General features: G+C 38.8%; 1 long non-coding RNA gene across 1 annotated transcript; it reads left to right on the plus strand.

Annotated features, from left to right (window-relative positions):
* Nucleotides 1-1,491: 1,491 nt before the first annotated feature.
* LOC120726144 lies at nt 1,492-12,914 on the plus strand. Its single transcript, XR_005694281.1, has 3 exons — nt 1,492-1,502; nt 6,817-6,822; nt 12,806-12,914. It is a non-coding gene; the product is annotated as an uncharacterized LOC120726144 (long non-coding RNA).
* Nucleotides 12,915-19,148: the final 6,234 nt, after the last annotated feature.

The following is a 19,148-nucleotide window of genomic DNA, read 5'->3' on the forward strand; positions in this document are numbered from 1 at the left end:
TTGGGTTTTTCTCTGTATCTATGAAGCGCCTTGAGGCGACTTATGTTGTGATTTGGCGCTATATAAATAAAATTGAATTGAATTAGGTGGTAGTTGAAGTGTCTTGCCCAAGGACACAACGACCGAGAGTGTCCGAGCCGGGGCTCGAACCGGCAACCTTCTGATTACAACGCGAACTGCCAACTCTTGAGCCACGATCGCCCTAAATAACAATAATAATAATAATTATTTAATGTAAAAAAGTTTATGAGAATCATTTTATATATTTTTCCATACATTACATTTGAATTTAACAGTTCAATCTTTCAAATAACGGACAAATATTTGTGAAATTATGATACATTTGTGAATGTTTTTTAACAATCTAAATATGCATATGTACAGACAAATACATTTAAAAAACAAGAAAATTATGTTTTATTACATTTACAGTGATTTTACGTTAATTTACATTTGAAATGTAAAATCACAGTCTATTTATGTGAATTTAATGATATTCTAGAAGAACAGTACAAAACTGTAAAATACTTTTATATTACAATCTTTTTTTCTTTTTCTTTTTTTTTTTACAGTGCAGCATATCATTAAGTTGACCTTGAAGGTCAGATTTTAATGGGCTCCACTCTACACCCCTACAAAATTTTATGAGAATTCATTAAAAACTTTTCAAACTATCATGTTTACAGACAGAATTATGACACGCATGCATGCACACACACACGCGTGCACACACGCACACACACACACACACACACACACACACACACACACACACACACACACACCAAAAACAAAAAACATGAGCTCCTTGGTGGAGGTAATTAAACTTCCTTGAGATAATAAGACCACCACCAACAAGAACTGTGATCACAATGTTGCTGAATTTGCCTGTTTGCTTACTGGTTTTAATTACAGGCTGGCTTCTTCTTCTTCTTCTCCCACAGTGGATGGAGCAGGTTGAGATGGGGCACACCCCCGTGATGGTGGCAAACAGAGGTTGACAGGTTGGTTCTTGGTTGTAACTGACGGCAAATACTCTCTGAATCATTTTTTTTTTTTTAATTACTCTGAAATTAAATTATTTTGATGAAATTATTTGTTCATTCAGTGATACATTGGTGGCCTGTCCGCAGTGTACACCACCTCTAGGCCAATGACAGCCTCCACCCTCAGCTGCAGTCAAGAAAACTTAGATATGTTCTAATATATTAGTAATTTCAAGCAACTTTGTAAATAAAATTGTGTTTAATATCTGTTTAGAGAATTAAAATTTGCAGTTCAGCTGATTTTTGGATGAATGGATGGACAGCTGGATGATTCATTTATGCTTCTTGCATACCAAAACATTATTGTGATTATACTAAATGTTCTAGAACAAGCAAAGGCACATAGCTAAAGCAGCCCTCACCTTTATAAATGGTAAGGTTGTGGAGATTGCTCAGGAGTATAAGAACGTGGGCACAGTCTTGGATTACTTGTTAAAACCTTGCAGAGAAAACACAGTTGAGACAGGCAGGAAATACCAGCAGTGGTTGCGTTTCCTAAGGAAGCTCAGCTCCTTTGGGTCACTTAGGACACCCTTAGAATGTTTTATTACTAATTCTTTAGGGGTTTATTTCCAGTGTTGGGGAGTAACGGAGTACCAGAGGTGTGGACTCGAGTCACATGACTTGGACTCGAGTCAGACTCGAGTCATTAATTTTATGACTTTAGACTTGACTTGAAAAAATGTTCTAAGACTTGTGACTTGACTTGGACTTTTACAGCAATGACTTGGGACTTGAATTGGACTTGAACCGGTTTACTTGAAAAGACTTGATATTTTACCCCAAATATAAAATTTAACATGCATATTATATGGAGATTGAAAATGTGACGTCATTCACGGGTAGAACCGCAAAGGATTCTGGGAACTCGTGGCAAGCGGTACTAGCGCACGCAGGCTTTCAATTAAAATCAGTTATACAGCAATAAAAAGAAACACAAAAATGTCAAGAAGCTGTTGTATTATTAACTGCAATAGCCGGTCGCATGACAGCCACGGGAAGCCGACGGGTAAAGAGATCGGTTGTTATCGGATCGTTGAAGAGAAATTGTTCAGGCCATGTTTCCGAAGTAACAAAGAGGCAACGGATTGCCTGGATTGCAGCCATTCAAAGATCAAATATAACGTCCCAGAACACTCCAGCTCACAGGTTAGTCTGCTCCAAGCATTTACACGAAGGTCAGTGTTTTTTAGTAGTTAATACGTCATTTTCATAACATAATTAGTGATATAGGTTACAAGCAAGTCTGGCGCTGAACAGAAATTGTCGCACTATGCTCCTTTGTTTATTGTGCATAAATAGTGAATTGTCCTGACACAATATTGCGTTTCGCTTCTGTTATTATGGTACATTGACAAAAACATATACTTTTATTCACAGGATAAAACAGGTTTTTTGTATCACTAATTGCCCAGTACGATTACAGCATACAATATTGTTGTCACTGCTACATTTCTGTAATGCTACCAGAAATTATTTTCACTACTAATTAATTACCGTTGAGCTCGTTAAGGAATGTGTATTTATGACGACAATTTGTGAGACTGGTAAACTTATGATACGTACGATGGTCTTTCGTTCTACACGGTGCATTTCAAGGTCCTGTACCCATCCGTCGGTAAACTGTACCTGGGCTTGTTGCAGTGACCGGAAGTTACTAAACTTCATGAGTGTATGCGCTCACTCCAAGAACCGTATGATTATAAATATGCATATAAATATGCTAGGATGAGATAGCTGACATCATCTAACTAGCAAATGTTTTCCAGGCTACGTTGGTGATGCAGTTTTTTTTAATGTGTATGATATTTTTGTCATGCGATTTTAAAGCCGGTCCTACAACCGCATCCAAGAATAACATGCAGCTTATCTCAGAACTGTTGGTGAAAATTATTCTTGGAGCTAGGTTTAATTGAGCTGCATTTTAAAGAGGTGCAATTTCACAATTTGTGTATATTTTCTAAGTTCACTATTTTGTCATGTGTTGAGAAAAACACAGATTTTAAAATTACATGGTCTAATATTTACATTTAGCATAACTGCAACATGCTTTTTTCGTTTTTTTTTTTTTTTTTAAAGACTCGAAAGGACTTGAAATTCAAAGTTTCAGACTTGTGACTTGACTCGGACTTTTACACCAGTGACTTGAGACTCGACTCTGACTTGCCTGACATTACTTGAGACTTGACTTGAGACTTGAGGATAAAGACTTGAGACTTACTTGAGACTTGCAAAACAATGACTTGGTCCCACCTCTGCGGAGTACATGTACCGACGTTACGTATTTAAAATACAAAATGAGTAACTGTATTCCGTTACAGTTACCGTTTAAAAAGGTGTTCAGAATAGTAGTCAGAATTCTGGTAATTCCACACTGGTGGAAACCCAAACAAAACACGCATTAAGAGGTTCAAATGCCTGTGTCTCAATCTAGCGTCTCATAATGACATGAAGAAATATTTTTATTTATTTAATATGAAGGCAATAGGCAGAGTGTTACAGGCATCGCTCTAAAGAATGTAGCCTCATGGGCAGTGTAGTCCGTGCTGCAGGGAGAATGGACTGTGAGCGCGAGGAGGGAGAAAAAGGAGAGTGGAAAAGTACGAGCTGTCAACGAGCAGAAACAGGAGATGGAAGCATGTAAATATAATAATAACCACTGCAGCCAAAAAGAGTGCCTGACGAGCCCGGTTGTAAGTAAGCTATTAAGGCTCGACTGTACACTGTGTTTGTGTTTTCCTCCCAAGCAATAAGTTCCGTTGGAGCAGCCTTTCAACGCCTCTCTCTGTGTCTCGCTAGCAAAGTTGACCCATGCAACAAAGTAAAGCTAGTTTTCGGCTACGAGCCCGACACGGAACCCGACGTATTAACCAGAGGTCCCTTTACTACGGTTTGGAGCTGTGGACCTGTTTTATATACGCGCGGAATAGTTTTCTATACGAGATTGCTGCAAAAAGTGCAGCCTCACCTAATGTCCACCTGCTGTTACTCATTTTATATTAAGATTAAAAAAATCTAGTTGGTATTATGGCGAGTAGCCTTCAGTAATAGTAATAAATCACACAGCAATAGTACATTCATGTAGTTGTAAAAAAAAGCATGATAATATATTAAGTAATCCAAAGTATTCAGAATCCGTTACTCTCATTGAGTAATGTAATGGAATACGTTACAAAATACATTTTGGGGCATGTATTCTGTAATCTGTAGTGGAATACATTTTAAAAGTAACCTTCCCAACACTGTTTATTTCATTCCCTTTTACTTGCTGGTTTGGCCTCATCAGTCTCCAAAAAAGAAACCACATGCAGTTCACAGTAAGGCAGCTCCAAAATAAGAGAGGTTCCTGTCAAAACCCTCTCCACCCTATTTAGCGAAAGTTAGCTGGCAAAATCTTACTGGTGTCGTATTCCCTGCTTTTGAGTTAGTTCCCCTGAGGATGTCAACTTTGCTGCCCAGGATGCAGTCCACAGAAAAGAGCAATTTTCAGCCTTCCCTGACCCTCTGCCTACCAAGCTCACTATTCACTCCTCAGCCACTCACACTTGGTTCATACACTGAACTACTCTCCTCTCCTGTTACACTGTTTGCACAGGGATTGGCACGTAGTTTTGGGCCTAGGCTTTCATCCTCCAGCTTGAGCTGACAGCTACTGTGTCTTAATTATATTCACCAAATTACCATGCTTTAGTATATCACCGACTACCAATCAAAATACAGTATTTATATACCATCTGTGGGCTTTTATGCTTTATTACATTATCTTTCCAAACCTTTTCTAAGAGGAAGGTTTACTACAAGGTTGCTGTGAGCGATTATCTTTATCCTTTGACTGGACATCATAATGGATGTGGCATCACCCAGGATGATAATACACACATCCATAGGACATGGTTGTTCCATAGTTAAGGAACAACCATATGATGTGCAGATTTTCCAATCTTTAATCTTAACTTAAACTGGATGAAGAGTAGGTAAGATTTCAGATGAAAGGAACATTTTTTTTCTGGTTCTGGCCATGTGTGTCAGTCCTTTTCTCTACAGTGAACAAAAACATGACATAACAATGCTGTATTTTCATTTTAGAGAAAAGAGAAAAATGAAAATGATTAGAAACTGGCACAGATTCAGTCATGATGTTGGTGCATATTTAAAAAATGAGATATATTAATTATAATCACATATGGAAGGCATGATCTCTGTTTTATTACTAAATGGTGCAATTAACAGAGTTGCAAATAAACAAAAAAAACAACAATCAACAATCTTGGCTGAATCGTGATTGAAAATCTCACTTGGAAAGTGGGTCAGTACAAAATGTAAAATTCTAATTACTGGTTGGCAGCAGTGGCTACTCACAGGCACAAACATAAAATGCAAAATTGTTCAATTATGAATCAGAACAAGGGGTCAAAGGTCACTCTTGTGTCTGAGATGAATCAATGGCTACATTGCAGGGAGAGGTAGAGGGGGAGGATGGATAAAAGGTAGACAAAGAGCATCCTTAGTTGCATAAGTCATTCCAGGCGATATTTCCCCTGCTGTTAAGCCAAACTGAACTGTGACAGAGAACAAGATCCTGGAATTAGCATCAGCTTATGTCAAATTTAAATGGTAGAAGCTCCAAAAAATGCAGCGCATTTTCACTCATTAATGCTTATTACAATATTTATTCAGAGTATGTTGTTTATCCTCATCAAAATGCAAAATTTTCAAGATACTGGTGGATTTGTGCATTTTTTTCTTTTTTTCTGCGGCAACAAGTTTGTATTAATAAGCAGAGGAGCTTAGAAATCCTGCAGATTCAGCTACCCCTTCTCATTTACATTTAAATGATGTTGTGTGATAGCCGTTTCTTTGTACATCCTACAATGTGCATCCATCTGTTTGACACATTTGATTATTTCAGGGATTTACTGTCCAGGGATTGTTTCAGTTTTTAATTGATATGCAGAGACTAAATAGACTATTATTTGCCGATGCAGATAACCAAATCAACAATACATCTCATACATTGTATTATTGACAGCATAAATTATCAGAGGCAGCAATTAGAAACGTTTTCTACTTTCAGGCATTTAAAATCTGGGTAATGATAAGTAAGCACCTTGATAAGGATACAACGTGAAAGCAGACACAGTACTGATAATCAAACACTTGTTAAAGTTAGGATCAGTGTTACATAGTTCATTTTCACGACACACATGCAGCATACACGCAAAAACTCACGCTAGTGAGTGGTATGCACAACACGGTCAAAATGGGTGTTTGAAAACTTTACACCGACATAGTGTGTTAGCTTAAAGAGAAAGAGTGAAAATCTCCCATAGTGAGAGTTTCCAGAACTACATTACACTGTCAATGGGTATTAACGGGTATCTAGAAATCATTTACCTTAATTAAAGCCAACTATCACACACAGCTGTTTTTTTTGTTTTTGATTAGGTTTCACAGCAAATTAATAAACTCAGGTGAAAGACGTCTAGAAGTAGCTCTAACCAAGAAATATAACTCAGTTCATAGTGATGTTATAGCTATAATAGTTTAACAGCCATAAGAAAATACACTTTGTCAGGTCTCGGGTTTCGTGTATCATGCCACAATAAAAAAATAACCTTGTCCTTAACAGGTCTTGAAATGAGGTAAATACAACCTTAGATGAATGACAAAAAATGACAACACCATTACATTATTCATCAAAAATTAACCAAAAATGCAGAAGCGTTGTGTGAAAAATTGTGTCATGCAGCATTATATTCTGGTTTCATAGGGGAAAGTGTCTTGTCTCTATTCTAGAGTCAAGTGTGAGGATGTTTGTCTGACAGCTAAAGCTCGTCTTAAACTGGATCATACAACAGGAAAATGATCCCACAGAGAAAAGAATCAAGGTACTTCAATGGCCCAATCACACTTCACACCTCAACATAATGAACATGTGGTGGGAGCTGAGAGCTGTGCATAAACAAATCCCCGCAAACTTCAATGAGCTGCAACAACAATGTAGAGAGAAGAGCCAAAATTCCTCCAACAACAAAGTGAGAGACTAAAACTGTAACACACTCTGCTTGTGTATATTGGCTTCAGATGTTCAGTTAATAATAACAGTCTAAGATGTCATGTGTTGTTGTTCATCTCAGGTTGGATTTACTTATTTTGAAACCTGTTGAATACTACAGTTTACTGTATTTTTTTTTAAATCACATCTTATTCTGATATACAGTATAAAACCTGACAGTGGGTGTACTTTCTTTTTTACCATGTGACTTCCTGAGCAGACTTCATCTTCAAGAATCGAATCATCCTCTCCTGTCTTCTCTTTCTTACATTTTTCTCCATTTCTAAAAGTAAAATGATCTCACATCCACATTTTTTTCTTCCATGGAAGATACAGAGTTGTTACCCTTAGCTAGCAGAAACACTGTGTGCCATACGCCATTCAGTGTTGTTCCCGCCCACTTTAGCCCCTGAGAACACTCCCTGGTCCAAGGTGACAGTATTGGTAGTCCCCGTCAAATACAGCTTTTTTAATATGCTGCACATGTCATTTAAAAGCAAGCAAATGATGCATTTTGCACTCTCTGTAAATGTAATCAGTCCTTTACTGGTGCTGAAATGTGAACAAAAGCCTAATGTTTACTTCTGTGTGGACAGGCATCCTATATACTTCACCGTCCTTCACTGATGACCTCTAAACGAAACAGCAAGAAGAAGAAGAAGAAGAAGAAGAAGAAGCTTTATAGATCTGTAGGCTGCTACAAAGTCAAAGGACACACAGCCACAGGTGTACTGTCAAAAAAAAAGTGTGTTTTAACAACGCAAAACATAAAGCGCAGTAAAAATAAACTATTTTAAGAAATAAGCAGACCTTAAAAAAGAGGTCAAATACACAGAATCCTACTCATAAACACTCCTTAAATGGTAAACGGCCTGTATTTGTATAGTGCTTTTACTAGTCCCCCTAGGGACCCCCAAAGCACTTTACAGTCCAGTCATCCACACACACATTCACACACTGGTACAAATGCACACAAGCTACAGTTGTAGCCACAGCTGGCCTGGGGCAGACTGACAGAAGCGAGGCTGCCATATCGCGCCATCGGCCCTTCTGGCCAACACCAGTAGGCGGTAAGTGAAGTGTCTTGCCCAAGGACACAACGACCGAGACTGTCCGAGCCGGGGCTCGAACCAGCAACCTTCCGACTACAAGGCGAACTCCCAACTCTTGGCCCACGATCGCCCCTTAACTCAACACAGCTCTAATAAAATGAGAGCTAAGTCAACCAGTATCAAGCAGAGAAAATGTACAAATGTACAAATGCAAAGGGGAAAAAACACCAGCACAATAATGAAATGACTCATTACAAGCATGCCGTGCCATCACAGCAGATGGTTCACTTGTTTGGCCTCTGTATTTCAGCCATCTCCACTCTCATTCTCCTCATTTATCAAACCAACAGTGGCTGCAGCAGACAGGTCAGAGTGTGTTCAAACAAATGAACCAAGTTAACTGAACTCAACAAACTCCAGTGATTGCACGTTCACGTATACACAGTGATGGTGTTAGAAGGTGTGAAACCTTAAATCTGTATGTGTCATTTGAATGACAACAAATTGTTATTTCAATTGTGTGGTTGTGAATATGACAGTCACAGCATGCCTTATGTCTTTGTTCCCCGTCCCTGAAGGAGCTGAAGAGAAAAGAGAAACCTATTTAGATCAAACTTAGATCTAAACATCATTTTCCTATCAGAAACCTGTAGGATGAAGCAGGATTTTTGTCGTATCCAGGTAAGTGTTAACGCTGGGTTTTCCACGGTATATTGCCATGGTAACTTATGCTGCGGAGGGTCCACATTAGAGATCAGCAGGTACGAAGTCACCACCTACTCACCAATCAGTTCTGTAGAAATCAGTGTCACTGGCCCTAGAAGATCCCTTAGACCTCTGGGAGCAGATAGTGAGATGTGTCACAACTGGCTCAAAAACAGTGACAAATAACCGAAGATGACACAATTGATCAAGTGAAAAACAAAAAACAAAAACTAAACAAACCTTTTCTTTGAAATGAACAAAAACATGCGGAATAACCAGAGTAAGTAAAAATTGTGAGTTATATCATAACAGATCATGTTGGTATGGTTGCATGTGGCAAGTGAAATGCAGAGTAATCTTCTCTAAGTGAGCACAGTGTGTCATTATACTGGGGAACGCTGAGCTCGGGTGTTCCCAATCTCTGATGACTGGGTCACACCCACTGGGCATGTGCAACATGAAACACAAAGCCAAAGACAACCTGTTAGCCCAGCAGCCCAGAGGTTGTTACAGAAGGTCTATAGTGTTTGATAACATATAATGTCTTTAATTTCATTGTTTTATATGCATTTATATATAACTGGAAGACAGGATGCCTGCAGGTCTTATGTCAAATTTGCATGCACACTAAGCCTGGGATTATTGTATGTTTTTAAAAGATCTCAAAGATCCATTAAAGATCACACAGGCTTGATGACACGGGTCAGCATGTCTCCCCACACAGTTCAAAGACATGCAGTTAGTGGGGTTAGGTTAAATGGTGATTTTAAATTGTCCATAGATGTGATTGTGAGTGTCAATGGTTGTCTGTCTTTCCAAGTTTACCCTTTAACAGACTGGCGACCTGTTCAGGGTCTTGCCCAATGTCATCTGGGATAGACTCCATGAAAACGGATTTGGATTAGTGGAAGAAAATGGTTGGATCCTGGTTTAGTGTTAGAGCTGTGATATTATTTGCAATAAGCCTGTTAATTGAGCCAGTTTGCATTTTGCTGCCTTTCTTTCCTGGCTTCAAATAGGATAAACTTTCTTAATATAGTAGCATTTGTTACTGTGCGAAGTACCAATACTTCAAACAGTTATTAGATTGTACTATTTCATTACTTTGGTGTTTTAAGAGGTTAGTAATCAAAGCTACATCAGTAACTGCTGTGCTCTGCTTGACAAAATTGCTGTTTTTTGTTTTTTTTGGTCTTAGCAAAAGCACTGGAGTTGCTGGATAGGGCTATTTGATGTTAAGGTGAAGCAGTTGAATACACCACACACCTACAGTGATATTGATTTTTTTTTAAGACAGGCCTTTTCTATGTCTTCACTTCCATTGTGGTTGTCCCATCTGCTAATCGATACTGGGGGCGTTCTGACCACCATTTACTGTGGGTAATACACCGATGAGGCAAACCAAACTGCTCTAGTTAGACGGGTAGGTGCCTGTCAGCAAAACTCAAAACACGCTGCAGCTTTCTCTTTTTTCGAGCAGAGCCCACACAATACTGCACCCACAGTTTATTTACTAATACTTTAATAACTGAAAGCCCCAGCTCATGTTTGGCTTTCCCAAGGTAAATTCAAATTTTTGAGCTGGAGTTCACATATCAAAGGGCATTGTGTGTCATTCCCATTTAAACATGGAATTGAATGCATGCTAATGAAGAATTCCAGTCATTTACAGGAGGTGTCTGTGTGAGCCACAGTCGTCTTAATAATGTGCTCATCAGCAGCAGACCATGAACCAAGAAATTGTGTTGTGTATGCAGAAGACCCCCACGAGCCAGGAGTCAAAGAAAGTCTTAGAAGAAATGATTAATATCTTTCTATTTGAATTAAAGATTAAAATTGAAAATACCAGTAAAGTAGGCAGTCCACACTATCTCCCCACACTAAACCCCATCATACTCTGGCCTGAAGAGTGAATCTTAAGATCTTTAGCATGAATATTCCAAAATATATGCATGACTGTTTTCTCAGGTGTCGGCTTATTGTCATGGTCCCCTTACCTCCTTACCTCCTCACAGCAGCCTCATCTCTTTCCTGTGCGTCTGTGTGGACTGCGGCCACCACCTGGAACTGTGACCTCATCACACACCTGCCTCTCATTTCTCCATCCCTCCTGCAGCATTGAAAGACCCGCTCTTCCTCTTCATATAAATATAGGCCATTTACCATTTCACCCTCGCCAGATTGTTGAAACGGTAACGCCACGCTGTTAGGAAATGTTCCCTGTCCTTTGTACTAGAGTACTTAACATTGGTCTCGTCTCCCCTTCTAGGAAAATCTCCCAGTGTGTGCGAGTGTCACTGCCAAAAGCTTGGATCATTCCTCTGTCTGCTCCTATGAAAGCTTAAACTCACTATTGGACCCCGGTCTGTTTGAGTTTCCCCTCACGTGACCTTTGTAAGAAGAAGGAGACTCAGTTTTGCAAAATAAATCCACTCACCTGCCTGCCCACTCTTCAGGAAATCAGTCGACTCAAGGACAGAACTCCTGCTAATTTATCTGCTAGTTTCAAAGTTATTCTGGCAGCAACTAACAGCAAGACTTTGTTTGCAGGATTTCTTCTTATTCTGTTATCGGTCCTTTTGTAAATAGAATATGTTAAACTGCTGTGGTTGGCTCTGTGTGGGTCTATATGTGTTAACATATAATAGGTCAGTTGATGTTTTATGTGATAAATTCCATAAATATACAAGAGCAGAAACAAAATAGTAAGAATAGGAAATTGCTTTAAAATTCAGAGTTTCTCATATTCCCCAAATTAAGCGATGTTCATATTAGTTTACTTTATATCTTTAGTATGAATATTTTTACTGTATTAATGCTGTGATTTGATCAAATTTATGCAAAATGTCTTTTAAAAAAGACAAAACAAAACCAAGAGAAGCAAAGTGAAGTGTTCCACTTGAGGTTTCAGAGAGCTACAGCTCAGTTACACAGCTCTGAAATATGGATGTGAATATGGACATGGAACTGAATATAAATGTGTGCAGCATACAGTATGCAGTATGTGCCTTTGTGGAGAGCTCTGGCTTGTGTCATTGACAAACTAATGATCCATTCCCAGTAAAACTCAGCTTCTTGTCAGCGGGAGGTACTGACTTGATCTGACTTTATAGTTGAGAGAACACAACAATGAGAATCACGATGTATTGATGCATTCTATAGTCCGGTTGGAGGAAAGTGTTTCAAAAAAGTAAGCGAAATATGTGTGAAAATAGCGCTTAGTTATATGTGTGAAAACTCTGCTGAAAAATAAAGTTGCAGCTTCAGATTAATCTGGAAAATAACAATTAAGTGTTGATTTGCTGATATAGCGTTGAGGAGTCTGTTATGGCTACTTATCACACTTATTTGTAATTTGGTCTTTTCTAAATTCCAAAGTGTCTTCATAAAAAAGTGATTGGGTTGTGGAAAGGGACTGTTTTTATGATTGCAAAAGGCAAAACACCCCCTCAGCAAATCTTTTTAATACTTCAAACTGAATAGATTCAAAATTATTTTTATTTAGCTCAGTCTAAAATACAGGGCACTCCACAATTTAAAAAGAAAAAAAAATTCAAAATGAGATAATGATCAATATCTCTGAACAAATGAAAAGCAGAACAAATGAGAAATCTTCTCCTGCTTTCCCAAAGGTAACTGTTTAATACAGAAACTATCTAATAATCATAGTAAAAACCCTTGGCAGCTCTGTTATTCACCTCTGATTCATTCCTTGTAAACTTGTGTTATGGCCCGTCTAGGCGCGGCCAGACCACAACATAAAGGGTGATCCATCCCCGTCCAACCCCAAGCAGCACGTCACACAATTAATGCTTTGTGACAGTGATTTATTTACAATGAGTGAATTTAAACAAAGGAAGGGAGTGGATTATAACCTCGGGGTGAACCCAAGGCCAAAACAACAAACAACAAGTAGCCTATCTCAGGAGTAAATACAACTTACCTAGTCAAAAGAACTAAACCAAACGACAATTACTTTCCTCCCTACCTAACAAAAACAGGAGAAAACTAATCAAACAAAAAGACGGTCCACCCCTACATGCTCCTACATTAAACTGACATAATGAAACAGTGAACACACGGTCTGCCGGTTGGGTTGGGCCGAGGATGAATGACCTGGCAGTCCCTGGCGGTGTCTTCTTATGCACTGCCTCCCGGTCGTTAGCCAATCGGTACGATCCATCCACCCTGGATGCACCAATCATGGAGGAGCACCTGCACACTCAAATTTACATATTATAATTCCGACAACAGTCGTAACACTTTACACGTTTTTTTTTTACCTTTTGGTGTAATGGTGTTTTAGGTGGGTCTTTGAGGCTTCAGCCTATCACTTCTCCGTCGCTAATGGAAACGGAAATGCATTTATAGATTACTAAAGTGTCCTGTAATGTGATTTAAAGTTAACTGCACTTTTCGTTTTAGTGGCCAACTTTATCCTTGTGCTTGTTCAAAAGTACAACTTTGCAGTTATTTTTTGGGGGGAACTTTTCGCCTTTATGTGACAGGACAGTGCAGGAAGTAGACAGGACAGTGTACAGAGAGAGTGAGGTGGAATGATGTGCAGGGAATTGCCTGGGGTGGTGTTGAATCCAGAGCAAGCTAGCCTTTGATATACAGTATTGGTGAGCCGCTGCTGATCCAAGCATAGCAGTTATTAATAATAATTATTTCTTTCAGTCATTATTAAGGTTTTTTTTTTTTCAAAAGATCAATCTCAAAGTTATTATCTCTATTATTTACATACAAAATCTAACAATCAAATAATATTTAACCACTTTCCTCTTGAGTGACTTCAGCAGCAGTCAGTAATATTAACCCAGTGATAAATTATAAGACTTACAGGAGCAATTTTCTGAATCAAGAGAGAGTTTTGCTGATAATTCTCTGCACAACATCACTTGTAGTGAGGCGCTTTTGAGAAGCTGTGACGCTTCTTACTGATTCTGTACACGTCCAGAATATAATGCAGCTTTTATGTGTTTGCTTTATGTTTGTGAAAAGGGACCTCGTTGCAAGAGTTTTCCATAAGACAGCGCTTGTCCCCAGACTTCTGTGAGGAATTTATGCTGTAAGAGCTAAAGGCAAATAAGAATATTCTATGCACATAGTCTGTTTAATTAGAATATGTTTGTGTGGCTTTTTTAAAGGTAAACATCGACTCAATGCCTTGAGGTGTGTGCTGGGATATATTCAACACCTTATTATAAAAATGCTGCCTTTCTGTAGCTTTATTTGCTTTTGTCTGAATGCCAATAATAAAACATTTTTATTGTAAAATATCACAATGTGATAACTGCAGCAATGAATAATAAAGACTGATGATTAAAAAAATGTCTGTTCTAAGTCTGTTACACACCTTTAGGGATTAACTAATTCAGTACTATAAGTCCTGTTTGCATTCTGTTCACAGAGCTGCCCTTTCTGACAGGACTCTGACATCTCCAGGGAAAGTAAAGCCTGAAGGCAGGGCGTTTTTGTTGCTGGGGTAGCTACAGCACATTCAGAAACCACACAGAGCAGATGGCAATGGATCACAATCCAATATACTGCATATGAAGGTCTCTGTGAGTTTAATTCCACAGGCTTCCATGCATGATGTTTTTATTATTATTTTTAAAACCTCGACAGATATGTCAGAAACACTTTTTCATCCGAAGACGGAGCAGGGCCTGATTTCTTCTCTGTGACATTAGTGTTTTCCCAGTATGAAATATGCACTCAAAAACCTTTGCATCTTTGGATATAAGATGGAGATAAATAATAATATAAAAAAAAACAAAAACTGCTGAGATCACAAGTCTTAAACGACTGAGGAGCTTCAGTGAGGAGTGATCCCACACTGAACCGCACCACAGATTAAATCTCAGCTGAGACGTGAAGGCAGCTTTGTTAACAGGAGGGTTGTGACAGCTTCTTTGAAACCAGCAATTTAAAAATGATGTTTGAGCGATGTGTCAGATAAACAACCGCGGACACACACACACACTCACACACACGCACGGCAGTAAAACAGAGAGTAGCGAATGGCACAAGTACAGATTCACACCTGAGCCTAAATAAAAAGCATGCAAACAAATGAGGTAAGTGACATAAAAAAGGTATTTATAGGGCTCAGACTTACAACGCTGGACCGCACTCTTTATGAATGCAGAAGACGCCGACTGTCTCAAAGGAAGAGATTTGCATGAAATATGCTTTGGCAAGGGGACTGGCTACCAAAAAAACTGAAGACAGAAACTCACAAGAGGAAGGGTTATTTACTTCACTCATCTGTGTCTTTCCATAGCAAGGACTGCTTTGCTGCAATAGTAATGTTTAAAATCTCATTTATACAACCTTTAATGTCATCCATCTGCCGGTCGATGAGGGACTGGAGCCTAACCTTTAATATAATATTATATAACAAAGATGATACATTTGGGATTTTGGGTTTATGAGTTTTAAGATTAAACAGAATAAAAGGACGATGAAATCACCATGATTTGTAAATAAAGTAGCGCAGCCGCTGTTGGCAAAGGAAAAAATGTCACAGTCAGTTGGAGGTTTATTTGTTACTATTTTACTTAAAGGAGTATGACAGCTGTCATGTCACAATTCAAGAATAAGAGGTGTTAATCACAGATAGAATGAGGAATCCCTACTGAATATTGAATCCCTAAAGTTCAGGGTTTTCGCTATTGTCATTGCTTTTACATACCCTGGACAATCCTCATTTCTGAGTCTTAATAAGGCTTATAATTTACAAAACTTGATATTTTAGTCAGTCTGACCTGAATCTAGATCCTGAGCCCACAAAGTCATTTGTAAATTAATTGTAAAGTATTGAGTCCACAAAGAAAGGCTGTTTTCCTATAGCCTTTATTGTTAGTGTTAAGTGTTGTTGCAACTAGAGGAGTCATCATCTGATGGACATGAAAAATACAACAGGTGTAAATCACCTCTGTGTTGACTTGTCACTAAGTACGTGTTTGCATGCTATGTTAATCTTTTAGTCTCCGTCATGCAGGCAGAGGGACTGATCGTCAACCTCCTGGCAATCACAGGTTGCCGGGGAAAACTGGCTGTTCCCCAACAGGTTGGTGAGTGGATCCTGGAAGTTGCTGGCTCTCCCTATGTGAAATCAAAAGTCCTGCACCAAAAATGTCCTTGTGATTGATTTGATTGCTAACAGATTGCATCTTTGATAGTTTGGGATATTCCATACGCAAACTGAGGGAGGCTGTGGGAATATGCCAAAGCATTTGCTAGAAGGATTCAGGTCCAGCTCCCAATAGCTTCCATTAATGTCAGTAACATAACTGTTTGGCCAATATACATTTTTCCCTTGCAAACAATGGTTGTTATGGGGTTTTTAAGCAGTTGCTAAACAGTCTTTAAGCCTGTGTGACTCATACAGTCTATAGCAACATAACCACGTGATCACTTTTTGATGAAGGTACCCAGCAAAAGAGATGACACTGCACTTACTTGGCTCATCACCAAGTTTGAAGTGAAGTGAGAAAAGCAAAGAGCACACACACACACACACACACACACACACACACACACACACACACACACACACACACACACACACACACACACACACACACACACACACACACACACAGACTTGTTGATATATTACAGAGATTAAACATCACTACAGAGGATCAGGAATAAAGGAGACAGGATATTGGATTGAAACATATAGTCTGATTCCCCCTGAGGGTGCTAGGGGTAACTTGATTGAAGGCTCTGTCTGCATGCTTAGTGTACTGCCTGGTAATACCACTTCGTACTCTGAACACTGATTAATCAAAGGTCCAAAAAAGAAAGGAATTAAGAACAACAAAATCAGGAGGGAAAGGATTTCACTGCATCGCACACAAACAGGCATATACACATCAGTTTGGGTTTCACAGTCCCAGTAATGAAAGAAACTGAGATGATGTGGACTCTTAAACTCTGATCTAAAGGCTTTTCTGTATTTTCTTCCACTTATTCAGCCTCTCAAATAGCCAGGATGGCTTCTATTAGAAATCCTCTTTAGACTGTCTCAGAATCCTTGCCCTGGTGCTTTCAATTTTGAGAGAGGTGCAAAGAGAAACCTCCCGAATAATGACATCTGGTCAAAGGTTTAGGGATTGCAGAATTGCTTTGCCTGTCATATGACAGTTGTGCCAAAAGTACCACCTCTATTATCCAGAATGCAGATGGTGACGACCTCAGCTTGAGTCAATCAGTTCTTAATTAAAGTGCTGCAGTAAATCCAGTTTATGTTGCAGAGTCTGGGTGCTGGTGCTGGCAGGCACTTGGACTGCATATGATTAGTTAAATAATTTGATATATATCAATTTCTGGGCTAAACATCTTGGAGTCTATATTCTAGTGATTACTATCATAATTACTAGAATTCATATTCCAGATTGGCTGCACCAAATTGCTCCTCCAATTAGTCAGAAAGGAACATCTGTGTACTTAACATAGATAGATTTGTCTAAAAACTCTAATTTGATTATTATAAACAGCCAGAATGACGCTTAAATATTTTTTCATTAAGTATGTCAAATGAAATCTAAAAACCAAGCAGGCAAAGTCAGTGCCCAGCTCGTGTCCATATTATAAACCAAGCAGGAACTCCAGGTCTAATGACCACCTGAGGTTGGCCTCAAGTGGTCATTGTGCTGAATGTCCAAAATTCACCACATGAAAATACTCAGTTTTACAGCAGAACTAAACATTATTTCCTTATTCATGACAAGCATAAGGGTAATACATACACCCATTTATAACCCACCAGTTTAAATATTATGAGGGCTTAAATTTATGACCTTAATAATACTGTTTGGCCTTATTCTGAGTTTCAACTGATTAGTTTCTTCAGTAAGTACGTGCAATATTGATTTAACAATGTTTTTTTCCCCAGTGTGTGAATGAGCTGAAACATGAAGCCAATGCAGACATGCCAAAAACTGCAGTTGCTCAAGTGTTTGTTTTATTTAGTAAGTGACAGTTTTTGTGTTGAAGCAGTGGTGGAATAATGAGAAGTTGAACTGAAAAATGTTCTGTATCATTCCTCACTTACATAGTGTTGTCTTTACTTTCACAGGATCACGAGCACTGAGTGACAGTTTTTGATTTGTTATTTGCATTGTAGACTGTTTCAAAATGCAGTGCTTTAAATCATATCACACACACACCTTTCCAAGTAATCTAGCTTAGAACTTTACCCTCTCCTCCAAACATGGCAACTTAATGCTAAATTTGAAGCATTACAACTCAGATTTTAAAACAACTTGGGTAGCGTGATGGTGTGGTGGTTAGCACTGTAGCAACACAGCAAGAAAATCTTGAGTTTGAATCCATCATCTGCCCCGGGCATTTGTGTGGGTAGACTGCATATTCTTTGTGGAGTTACTCTGGCTTCCTCCCACAATCCAAACACATGTAGTTAATTAGGTTAGGTTAGGTTAACTGGTGATAATGATGTGAGTCCCACACTCTAAGAATCGTATCCTAAAAGAAATACAGAAACTAATTTAAGCCAATGGTGGGGGCGTGCTTAGCTTTAACTACTGACATCCAGATCCCGACCCTGTATACCTCTGATGATGCAACTTAACTGAGGAGCTCTGTTAGTCAAGTGCACTCAACAGCTACAGTTGTTAATGGCAGCTCTCCCCTTATGGAACCTTGGGCTTGGTTACATGGTTACATTATTACTTTAGAGGCAAGAAAAACAGGCCAATTTAGCAGGGGAATAGCAAACAGCAAAATCAAATAATATGAATTTTATATACAAATTACAAGAAATAATATCAAAAACTCGATACCCTGATGCTAATGTCCACTACCAGTCTTGAGAGCAAAAAGGAGCGAGGGTGAGTCCCGGATGTGGAAACAATAAAATTCAATTCCATTTAATTCAGTTCAGTTTATAAAGCACTAAATCCCAACAACTGTTGTCTGAAGATACAAGTAAAGACCTTAAAAAGGTAAAGACCCCACAAAAACAGCAGAGACAGACAGAGAAAACCCTAACCATCAGAGGACCCTCTATGAGCAAGCAGTTAGCGACAGTGGGAAGGAAAAACTCCCTTTTAATAGGAAGAAACTGCTGGCAAAACCAGGGGAGGGGAGGGACAGCCATGACACTGACCATGAACACCACAGCTGCTCTGTCCCAGTCCAACATAGTTTATTAATGTAAACTTCACCACTGTACTGCAAACTAAACACCTTAGCACCAAACTCTCTCACACAGTATTTTCATGAATACTGCATAATGGAGACAAATTTAGTATA

Source organism: Simochromis diagramma, unplaced genomic scaffold (genome assembly GCF_900408965.1).
Source record: "Simochromis diagramma unplaced genomic scaffold, fSimDia1.1 OVJJ01000205.1, whole genome shotgun sequence".
In the NCBI taxonomy this organism is placed as follows: domain Eukaryota; kingdom Metazoa; phylum Chordata; class Actinopteri; order Cichliformes; family Cichlidae; genus Simochromis; species Simochromis diagramma.